General features: G+C 42.6%; 1 protein-coding gene and 1 non-coding gene across 2 annotated transcripts in view; both read right to left on the bottom strand.

Moving 5' to 3' along the window:
• Window positions 1-12,727, bottom strand: part of SNTG1 (syntrophin gamma 1) — a 4,111,241-nt gene that overhangs the window by 2,240,155 nt on the left and 1,858,359 nt on the right. The gene's annotated exons all lie outside the window — the stretch shown is intronic.
• LOC122797469 lies at window positions 12,022-12,125 on the bottom strand. Its single transcript, XR_006364150.1, has one exon. It is a non-coding gene; the product is annotated as a U6 spliceosomal RNA (small nuclear RNA).

Here is a 12,727-nt window from a genome sequence, read left to right on the forward strand (position 1 = left end):
CTGTACATATGTACACAAAGTTACTGTCCCATTTGTGGTCAATACTGTGAAATGCCTGTAGTATAAGGTGTAATCTAATGACCAATAAACATGTATACAGATTAGATGGCTTAGTGGTAGGTCTCATGACTATGGTGTGCATGGTCCAGGGTTCAACACCTGTGATGTATTAGACATGTTTTACTACAGAATAGCGCTAATTTAAGCAGTTGTAAGCAGGTTTAACGGTGTTTGTGCGACATTATACTAGCGGTTGTACACAGTTAAACAAATTTTACATCCTACAATCTGTGTACGCAAATTTGGCCACTTCTGTTAACTACTCAGGATATATACGCATTTCAATGACGTAACATCTCACTATCTTCTTACATAACATTACATTGTCTGTTAACTGTACTCTCCAGCACACATGGGTTTATGTGTGTTCCAAATGTTTACTATTCTGAGGAATACTACATATATATGCAAGCTGTGGTTAAGGTATACTATGTAACATGTAAAACATCTCTGACTTTATTGGAATTTGAACCATGAATGCACAGATATTATGCAAATGCTGTAGCCATTACACTATTGACATTAATGTTCCTTCTGCCTATTTCCTATGTCCATGAATCCTATGTGTAAGCTTGGCTACACAACAGGCGGAGCCACCCACACCCAGTAAGCTTCATGAAATACCGACATAACACATGAATTGAGAGACTACACATTAAAATCCTAACTACATTTGGCATAGCCCCTCACTGATACACACCAGGGGAAACCTTGATGTGTGACTGGGCAACAGTATATACACCCCTGGGATCATGTGTCCCAGAAACATACAGCCAGGGTGTGGGGGAGCCACTCCAGTTTTATAGCTGCAAGACCTGTTGGGGAAATTGAATGCTGTTGGGTTGTCATGTTAACATGCCCTTTTGAGATCACTATGTGCCCCTATCACCCTACAGCACCCCAGTCTTCAACAGCTTCCAGCAACTCTGCCTGGAATCACTTCATTGGCTATGCTTGACAGAGGCTCAGTTACTTCATCAATGGTGCAGATAAAGCCACCACACTGTAGCTATGCTTCTAAATGCCCTTGGGCAGATAGCCTACTACCTATCTGTGAACCTCTACAGTGCAGGCCATCTCCAACATCATATGTGATTATGCAGAGTTTTCTGATCATAATATACAGTGTAAAATCACCATGTAGTCAGACAACAGTTAAGTACAGCAAGAGCATACAGACTACTGATACTTAATCACTCCAAAAGCCTATCTTGGAAGCTAGTAGACTTGTATAGGTTTCAGGCTTTGTATTGCTTACCAGTAGGTTACCTACAGGAAAGATTGGACACAAGCACAGATGGGAAACATGCCTGCAACAATGCCATACCAACTTGCAAGGCTTTGGAATGCTGGGCAAGGCTATTGGCGCCCCCATGGTGCCGTTTTTAGGCAGGTCTCAGAGGTGAATCTCACCTCCATGAACTGTGCAATAGTGGAATCAATGAGGGTTAGGCTACTCAACACCAGGGGTAGTACTCACAACATGCCTGCACTCACAGCACCCCTCAGTATGGGCAACATCATCATCTGTGCTGTGACTGGGACCTGTATAAGGCTCCTGTGAGCACACTGGCACTAACAGACTACAACTCATAATACACATTTCAGCCACTGAACATGGACTGGCACAGACATGGAGGGGGTGTATCCATATTCATCAGGGATACCTACACCTCCAAGTTAGTGGGGCAGCATGATAACTCTGTGATCATCCATGTGCAGCTAACATCAGCCACGACTGCAATGCAATGCAAACTGTGGGCTGCTACAGATAACCCTCCATGACCCAGGAGCACCACCAAACTATCTGGAGACAATGGTAAATATGACAGTCCTACCAGACACTCTGTTATTGGTCAATGTTGGCTACCCTACACTTAACTGGATAACCTACTCAATTATTCACTTCCAGGCCCAGCACGTCCTGGGATTTATCATCTCATATGGCCTGTATCAGTTGGTAGATGGACTAACGAGAGGTGAAAACATACTAGAAGTGGTAATCACTGACATGTGCAGCAGGTGCACTACAGCGGAGGTAAACCGGTCACTGTTTAGATCTGACCATGAACTATTCACTGATGATTTCCACTCCCAACCATCTCCCCCACCCAAGGAACACACAGTGAATACCTTTGCTCAGAGATGACACTGCTCAAGATACAGACAGAATTAGAAATGCACTCTATAAGCACCTACAAAGATGTATGGGTTGTGTCATCAATGGTAAACCAGGACTCGCTACTCCTACACAAGGACACCAGTCTGCTGGACCCCTGCAATATACAGGCTATACAACAGAAGTAGGACAGTAGTCCAGAACAACAGCAAATCCCAAGACATGCAGACATCTGTAACCATTATTAGTAAGACACTTATGTTACTCATGAAATCATTCAAGGCTGACATCCACAGGTAAATAGGCATGGATTCAGGAGATGACCACAAAGGCTTCTTTGGCTATGTCAAGGATCTAAGCAGTAACACACAGATTTGCACTGTGCTGGTGCAATATTGCACTGAATATATTGACACTACTGATATCACCAACACACTTGATGATACATTCGGTGCAAGCTTCACCCTCTACAGGGCCCACAACAATACCCAAAATGTACAGTATCCCAGACATCAGAGACATGCAGGTGGTAATGGCCCTTTCAAATGGTATGACAGAGCATCAATGGAGGCAGATGGTGTCCCAGACTGCATCCTGCAGACACTACAAGACAAAGTGACCCCCCGCCTAATATAGCAATTCAAAATCAGCCTCTACACAGGCTACATGCCCATTCAATGGTGGATGGCAACAGCTATTCCACTCCACCAAGGTGGTGACACAACTGACCATGGTAACTACCACCCCATAAGCCTGAGTAGCCTGATCTGTATGGCTATGGAGTGCATCCTCATGGCACTCATTAACATAGACAATGGTAACCTCCAGACACTTGACCCAACCCAGGTCAACTTGACTGAGTGCAGAACATGCCTACTGAACTTGTTTGACATCTTACAGTCACCTAGATTTTAGGTGTGGGGTGTGGTTGTACACACATACTACCTGGACCTTGCCCAGGGTTTTGACACCATTCCCCACTCAGGTATTATTTCTACACTCACCAGCCAGTGCATACACCCATACATAAAAGGTTGGTTTGCCAACAGGCTTACACACAGAACCCACATGGTAAGCCTAGCAGCCTCCAGGTCTAACTCTTGACCAGTCACAACTGGTATCCCACAGGACTCAGTCCTGGGACCTCTACTGTTTGCCATATAATTCTCAGAGATACGGACTAACACAGGTGGACTACAGCAGACCGTGTTTGGCAATTACTGCAAACTGGGAGTCATAACTAACAGTCCAGCTGTCACAGACGTCCTTCAAGGGGCCTCACATAGACCAACACAGGGTGTCAGAGTCATGGTCTCCAGCTAAAGGCCACATACTGCATGGTCATTCCATTTTGGGAAACTACCCACACATGAGTGGCAGACACTATAATTCAGATGATGTAATGGGTATGTGGGGACTACATTAGATAGTGATCTCTCCTTTGACAATCATATCTGCAAAGTAGTTAGGGCATCTGTCAATGTAGGCCATCTGATTACTTAAGGGTTCGCATCTAGACAAACTGAGGTTATTGTGCCCCTTTACTCATCACTCATCAATCCCATCATCGAGTATGATAACCCATTTTGGATGTACCTCAGAAGACACATCCAACAGCTAGAAGGGTCATGAACGTACCTCGCCAAAAGGATTAATGGCCTCAGACATGTGTCCTATGCTGCCAGACTGCATGAACTTTTGCATTACTCAGTGGCATCTCATTTGCTCAGAGATGATATTTGCTGGCCAACAAAGCCGTGTCCAAGTCAGGCTTAATGGATATGCTCCATCAATGTGAATCCATGTCACAGTGAGCCACACACTGTAATGAGCTACACCTTGGCACAACCATAACTGGAAGATGCTGGAGTGACAGATTCCTGTCACAGGTACTCCTCATGCTTTGGAACTACATCCCTGATTACATTATATGGAGCCCCTCACTAACACTCCAGGGAATCCTTGCAGAGTGGATGAGGAACAGTGAATACACCCCAGGGATCCCGCAATTGGCTCTGCTCCACAGAGGGACAGTTAGTTAATCAATGGGGTGGCGACAGCAGACACATTTTGGCTAGGCTTATGAATAGCCTCGGGCAGTTAGCCAAGTACCTACCTATGTACCTATGAACCTATACATACAGTATCAACACATGCTGATAGCTTAATTTACTGTTCGGGTATTGACTTACATTGTGCCATTGGCAGTTGTGTGTACAATAGTTGAGGGCTGCCTATGTAGGATGCACACAGTAGACTGCCTATACATGACAATTTACAGGTGGTCGTGTGTGTGTGCCATCCATGTTTACTGTGTGTGCAGGTGGAGAAGGGTGTCAGGCCGTAGGTGCCTACACTGTCAGTGTGTGTGCTATGTTCCCTCTTTGCCAAGGCATGGGCATACTGGGTATGCCTCTGTCTGCCTACTGGGGCTGGCAAAGGGTGTTCGTGGTATGAGTCCTTCTGTGCCTGTGGGGCCCTTGGCATCGGTGGTGGGCTGTGACGGCCTTCACCAGTCTGTCCCTGCTGCAGCTGTTTCTGCAGGATCATATTGTGTAGCATGGAACATACTATGAAGATGTGGGCACACATGTCTGGACAGTACTGCAAGGCTCCACCAGATATGTCCAAGCAATGGAACCGTGATTTCAGCATCCCAAACACATGCTCTATGATGATTCTGGTTTGTACTTGTGCCTCATTATGGCATGCTTGCATGGGTGCATGTGCATTTCTGATGGGAGTCATCATCATCGGTTCTAGTGCATAGCCAGCATCCCCCACCAGGTGGCCATATGGGATGTCCCCCCTGGCAAATACCTGATACAGCTGTGAGGCATGCCAGATGTGGGAGTTGCGATAGCTTCCAGGGCTGCCAGCACACACATCCATGATAATGCCCTGGGCATTGCACATGACCTGGCAGTTGATGAGGGGGTATCCCTTGCGGTTTATGTATCACATACCCTCCTCACCAGGTGGTGACTTGATGTGAATGTATGTACAGTCTATTGTACCCAGTACCTCTGGGTAGTCTGCCACATGGTGGAAGGGATGTATATTGCTGGCCAACTCCTCCTGTGTTTGGGGGAAGTATATGTGCTTATTGGCATATGGTAACATGGCATCCAGGAAATGGTGGAGTACCCTGGATGCTGATGCCTGTGAGATCCCCATGATATCTTCAGTTGGCCTTTGAAAGGTACCTGTGGCTAGTATTCTCAAGCTTACACATACCTTCATGTCCACTGGGATGGGTTCCCCTCTGTTATTTCTGGCTCTGAGGCGTGGCCGGCACAAGTTGCTGTATGGCGTCCCTGTCCACCCTGTAATGCTCTACTATCTCCTGATCATGTAGCCCCTAGTAGGTTACCCTGGGTCTGAACACTCTTCTCCTCTGGTGCCTGAAATGGTTGTCAGCATCATCCTCCACACCACCTTCAGTCTCCAACACATGCTGGTGAATCAAAGTTATGGCAGCCCCTAACATGTACATATTAAAAGTTCCCCGTCTGTATACACCAATGGTGCAGAGTGTCTGGGAATACACAAGTGTGTGTGAGGTGCCTTCACACTTTATACTATTGTGCTATGGATGCTGATGGTGTAATTGGGTGTCTATGTGCAATTCCAGCTGCAGGGTATCTTAATTATGGGTTTTACAGTGGCTACTGCTATTGTGGGGCCTTTGGTGTTGAATTACGCTTGACTGGCATGATTCTTTTATTGCCCTCTACTTCACTTTTCAACCCAATTCCCCTCCCATTGTCAGACATGCATCCAGCTGCCGGCTTTCTTGTTTTGTACTTTCCCAACCGAGGATTGTGTTGCGAAATGTGTTATGTAGCTCATCTACTGCAAGTTTGCTTTGTTCTGCTATGACAGTTCTCTTTTCTTTGCAGTATGGCACCTCCCCTTTCCTGTTCTGCAGGTAGCTGCTAGCACCCTTGTTAGCTGTTGCCAATGACCCACTGTGGGTTCCTAGGTGTTAATTACTCATTACCATGCTGCAGCATTTCCTTATTTTTTTCCCGTATCCTTCCTCTTTCAGCTCTGGTGCATAGCCGTTTACCAGGTTTCGAGGGCGTTTTCATCCACGTTCACATGCACATTTGGTTACCTTGTGTGCTCTCAGATAAGCAAAGCTATGGCTACTTCAACACACCCCTATCCTACAGCTTTACTTAGCAACAGGCAAACTGGATCAGCAATGCTCTAATGTGCTTACAGCTAAGGTGGAACACCCCTCTCTTGATGTCATCTTTATCTCCAGACCACACCTCGGTGTTGTACCACTATGCTGTGAGGTACATCCTTACGCTGACGGGGATTTTGTGATTCAGTATTACTCCTCTCATTTACATGGCATTGCCTACTAATTGCTAGTTACCATGCAGAACACTGTCACAGCCCCTTAGCATCCCTTGTGCCATGGTGTGGTGTAGCATGCGTGCCATTGACTATTATGGGGAATTCATGAAATGTGTTACACTGCAGTTTTATTTCATATAATTATATTTTCACTGTGATCCCGTTTGCGCACTGACACCCAGTGATTTAACTTCGCATTATTGTGGGCATGACATTAAATGTTCTTTTGTATATGCTGTGCATGTTTTTTATGCCAATGGCTGTATATTTAGCCATTGGCATATATTAACAGTATAATACGTGAGTTTGGTCTGGTGTCATGGCTCCGATTTTATGTTTGAAAAATGTAAACCGTTTTTTTCGGTTTACATTTCTGCAGGCTTACACTACTCCTGCACCACTTCCTGAATCACAAAATACTTTCATTTGCATGCTATGCTGCTGTGCATAGGGTAATTAGCGGGTGTGGCATATGCAAGTAGTGCACGTGGAAGCAGCTCGTACACGAATCGCTTGGCGGCCATATTTGCTGTTAGATCGCCGATGCTACACCTGCGCCTGGCACAAGCTTCATGAATCCCGGGAATTATGTGTACATTTGTTATCATGATCATGATACAGTGGGGTTAGGAAATTAACTTTTTCCCACTGTAGTGCGATCTCGGAGTTGGTATATTTACTTTACAGGGGGTGTGTGAGGGAAACATAGTAAAAAGTGTGTTTCTTAGTTTGGTGTCTTTATACGGGGAAGGGATGTTATTTTCCTGTGATTTGTAGTGTTTAATGTTATGATGCACATTTTAGGTGTTATGAAATCTGATATCATGAGTTTTAGATGTTTTGGGTTTTAGATAATATGGTTTAGACGTTATGGGTTTTAGATTTTTTCAAGTGGAACCATATATATATATATATATATATATATATATATTTATATATACACACACACACACACACACACACACACACACACACACACACACACACACACACACACACACACACACACACTGCCTCTATTGGCAATGTTCCATGTCAATCATTTCATATTCATACAAATCAGGCAAATCACCTTTACTTTAATATATACACTCTGCCCCAGCCTCCATTAATTTCTCCAAACTGGGAGATAATATAATAATAATAATAATAATAATAATAATAATAATAATAATAAAAATAATAATCATTCTATTTGTTAACCAGGTGGGACTATGTGACACACAGTCCAGACTTCTCAACTGTCCCTGATCTTCAGGGATGTCCCTGATTTAGACGCAGATTTTAGGTCGGTCTCTCTTAAACCCTCTTAAAATTGGTGACTGCTGAAGAAAAGGTGGTGAATTGCTCTTACTAAATGATAGTAATTTAGAGGTATAGATGTTTCATGCCAGAAAATACATATTAATCCACATTCTCTTACTCTTATTAGAACCATCATTGAATATAATGCATCCTTTGGTATGTACCAAGCCAAGCATACTGTTCAAATGGACAGACCCAAATATTTCTTACCAAGAAATGAAAGGTCTTAAATCCTTCAACTATACTGACTGAGGAGTACAAAATCTTCTTATGCTCAGTAGCCTACTAGCCATTCCAAGGTGACCTGCTTCTCACTTTTCAAATTGTGAAACACCTAATCCTGTATGATATTATATTTCTTTGCAAAGCCAGATGCTCTGTAAACACCAATCCCATCCTTAACTCCTTTTTTCCATTTTGCACATGGGGTTGGGGTGTCACTTTCAACAGTAACAATCATCTCAAGCCAAGGCTTACACCACCAGGTGGCTAGCCCTATTGCGGTAGTTCATCCGTACCACTCACTCACGCACACACACACTCGCACCTATGGCCAATTTAGAGTGGCCAATCCACCTACTGCATGTCTTTGGAATATGGGAGTAAACTGGAGCACCCAGAGGAAACCCAAATGACTGCAGGGAGGATATGGGGTATCTGCACAGAATACATGGGACCTAAATTTACAATTACAATCACAAAGAAACAAGACTTTGTGGAAGGTAGGTTCATAACTCAACATATTCCCAGCCTATGGAATAAGTACCACTGGGAATCAAGCAAGCCTTTAAAGCTTATCTTGATGACTGGATGGGTTGACAAATATATACATCTGGTATCATGTATGGCCATGCTTGATTTGGGAAGAGTGCACTATTAAGTACTTATAAAGGGTGGCAAGAACTTTCAAGTTTGTTTCCTTAAAGTTATGTTTGGCTAGGCATCTTATGGTCCCTGTGATCTCTTGCCTAGTATTGTTCTTAGGTCCTTGTTAATAAAAAAATGAATTATCTGTTATCATGAGGGAGTTCTTACATTTCCTGAGATAACATATCCGTTAGATTCAAATTTTATATCTACATTTTAATCTACATATATCTATATCTATATATCTACCATTGGTAGAACTAGTGCAGGCAATGAACAAGGACCTAGTAACATACGTACATACAGGGTTTGGACTTAGATAGGGGTTCCCAGTGAGAGTGGGTATGTATCAGGGTTCATCTCTGAGAACACAGCTGTTCATTCTGTTCACAGACTATATTATCAAACAGGTTGGAGGGGACAGATCAAGAAAGGTCTGTATGCAGATTATGTAGCATTACTCACACTCTGAAAATTAAGTTTAGCAAATGACTGAAATGCAAAACTCTAGGCCTAGGCGAAGAAACTGAGTACAGACAAGACTAGTATCAATGTAGCAAATTGGTGAAATGAGAAGAAGCTGAAAACTGTGATAGAAATTGAGATATAAGGGGAAATTTGGAACAGACTAACAGAATCAAGTATCTGGGAAAGGTGGCTGAGTAGAAGGGACGTCTCAATGAGGCAGTCAAAGCTAGAATCAAGGGGGTTGCAGCCAAATGGTACAAATTGTCAAGACTCATGTGATAAAACAATGACAAAGAAACTGAAAAAATGGTGCACAAAATAGTGGTGTGACTGTTACTTCTGAATGGTACTGAAACTTGTACAGTGAAGTCAAAGCAGCTGAGAAAGCTAAAGGAGATGAAGATGAAGTGCTCAGAATGGGTTGTGCCCACTATGGGACAGAGAGAAATAACATCAGAGCAGAAGTCAAAATAGCTTGAACTGCAGAGAGGGTCAAAGAAAATACATTAGAGTGGTTCAAGTATATGGGCAGAAAGGCAGAAATGATTTTGTGAGGAAGATTGAGACTCAAGGCGGAAGCAAAAGGAAATAAAGCCTTTCAGCAAAGAGATTGACTGTGACAATCAGCTGTGACTGTTGAAAGTCTGAGAGTGGCACTGAATTCAAAGAGGTGGTTACAGTTAATACAATGCCCCAATCCCATGTAGTAAATGGGAAAACGGGGGGTCTATGTATGCATACATATATTTATAGATATAGATATGTATATATAAATAGTGAGAGAGAGATATGGTGTGAGTAAAAGAGTGTGTATATTCCATATATAATATACATAGGCATTGGGAGCCTGTGTCAGTGGCTCAACAGACAGTATATTCACCTTTGATCCTGGCAGATCAGAAAACAGTAGGTTCTATTCCCAACACGGGTACTTGGATTAATTTTATATTCTTGACAACTCAGTGTAGCATAAGGTAAAGGGAGTGATGCAGTTCTGAGTGTGTTATGCTTTGGATGAAATCTTAAGTCAAGATCTCATCTTCCTGAGTCAGTTGTTGCACTGGTAGATGTAAAAGACTCCACTGGGCTTACTCAAAAGTGTAGGGTATTTCCACCGCTGCTCTGGTCAGATTTCTACTAGTTAGTATGAATAAAACCGTCACACACGAAAACAGTTCACTGGCCTAATGAGACTAATGTGATCAACAAATGATAGATACATACACACACACACACACACACACACACACACACACACACACACACACACACACACACACACACACACACACACCTCTCTGTGTATACATTTAGCTTCACAGATATTTACTAGGGTAATGACCACAAGGTCCTTTTTAAGCCTAGCATTGCATCCCAAATCTCTGTCAATTGCTTGTAACCTTCATAAGTGTAAGCAGGGGCTTGTAAAATGAAACATTTACAAGCAGGGACCTGGAAGATGAACCATTTGCAGGTGCCTGTGTCCGTTAGAGACATAGGTGCCAAACCAGGGATAATAAATGTCCTATTCCACATCCATTTGTCAAAGTTACACTTAGAATTGTTACTTCTGAATGGTACTGAAACTTGTAGACTGAAGTCAAAGCAGCTGAGAAAGCTAAAGGAGATGAAGATGAAGTGCTCAGAATGGGTTGTGCCCACTATGGGACAGAGAGAAATAACATCAGAGTAGAAGTCAAAATAGCTTGAACTGCAGAGAGGGTCAAAGAAGATAAATTAGAGTGGTTCAAGTGTTTGGGCAAAAAGGCAGAAATGATTTTGTGAGGAAGATTGAGACTCAAGGCGGAAGCAAAAGGAAATAAAGCCTTTCAGCAAAGAGATTGACTGTGACAATCAGCAGTGACTGTTGAAAGTCTGAGAGTGGCACTGAATTCAAAGAGGTGGTTACAGTTAATACAATGCCCCAATCCCATGTAGTAAATGGGAAAACGGGGTCTATGTATGCATACATATATTTATAGATATAGATGGATATAGATATGTATATATAAATAGTGAGAAAGAGATATGGTGTGAGTAAAAGAGTGTGTATATTCCATATGTAATATACACAGGCATTGGGAGCCTGTGTCAGTGACTCAACAGACAGCATATTTGCCTTTGATCCTGACAGATCAGAAAACAGTAGGTTATATTCCCAACACAGGTACTTGGATTAATTTTATATTCCTGACACCTCAGTGTAGCATAAGGTAAAGGGGGGTGATGCAGTTCTGAGTGTGTCATGCTTTGGATGAAATCTTAAGTCAAGATCTCATCTTCCTGAGTCAGTTGTTACACTGGTAGATGTAAAATACTCCATTGGGCTTACTCAAAAGTGTAGGGGATTTCCACAGCTGCCCTGGTCAAATTTCTACTAGTTAGTATGAATAAAACCTTGAGTCACACACGAAAACAGTTCACTGGCCTAATGAGACTAATGTGATCAACAAATGATAGATACATACACACACACACACACACACACACACACACACACACACACACACACACACACACACACCTCTCTGTGTATACATTTAGCTTCACAGATATTTACTAGGGTAATGACCACAAGGTCCTTTTTAAGCCTAGCATTGCATCCCAAATCTCTGTCAATTGCTGGTAACCTTCATAAGTGTAAGCAGGGGCTTGTAAAATGAAACATTTACAAGCAGGGACCTGGAAGATGAACCATTTGCAGGTGCCTGTGTCCGTTAGAGACATAGGTGCCAAACCAGGGATAATAAATGTCCTATTCCACATCCATTTGTCAAAGTTACACTTAGAATTGGGTTAAGGAGGAACTCTGTTTCACATAGATGGGGAGCCAAAAAATGGAATGCTTCTTGAATTTGCATGTCATCCTTGCTCTAAGTCATGCTAATATTCTCTATCATTCGCATTTTAATATATGTGCTACCAAAGAAAGCACAATAGCAATTATTGGTAAGATGCCATTGTGGGCCATTTTATGCCTACCTAATGTTCCTTTGTAAGGAAGCAAATCATGTACCTCTTGCCTGTGAAGTAAAGTGTGTGTGTGTGTGTGTGTGTGTGTGTGTGTGTGTGTGTGTGTGTGTGTGTGTGTGTGTGTGTGTGTGTGTGTGTGTGTGTGTGTGTGTGTGTGTGTGGTGGTTACATAGCTATAAATAATTTGGATGAACAACTTTTGCTTGAATCACAAAACTTTAAAAAATGGTTCCAAAGCCACATAGTGGAAGGCTCATTTTGCTACATTTTAATAACATAAAATGGGGTTTAGTTACATATAGCTCTGCAATGCAAAAGTAGAACTATTGTGAAATGCATGAAGATGTGTGTCTGGATGATTGCTAGCATGGCCGTCCACTGCTACATATTTCCAGTCTATTAGCATTTAGTCTACCATGATACAAATGGGTGCCTATACATGTTTGCAATTCATGTGTACAAATGTTCTTTGCTTGACCAAGTGAATTATGTAATGTTTTTACTGAACATGCAGTTTTCCAAATGTCATTGTTGCTGAGAAGTTATCTTTTTTTTCCAAAACAG

The sequence above is a fragment of the Protopterus annectens genome, chromosome 3.part0, assembly GCF_019279795.1.
Source record: "Protopterus annectens isolate FY-2018-M chromosome 3.part0, PAN1.0, whole genome shotgun sequence".
In the NCBI taxonomy this organism is placed as follows: Eukaryota; Metazoa; Chordata; order Ceratodontiformes; family Protopteridae; genus Protopterus; species Protopterus annectens.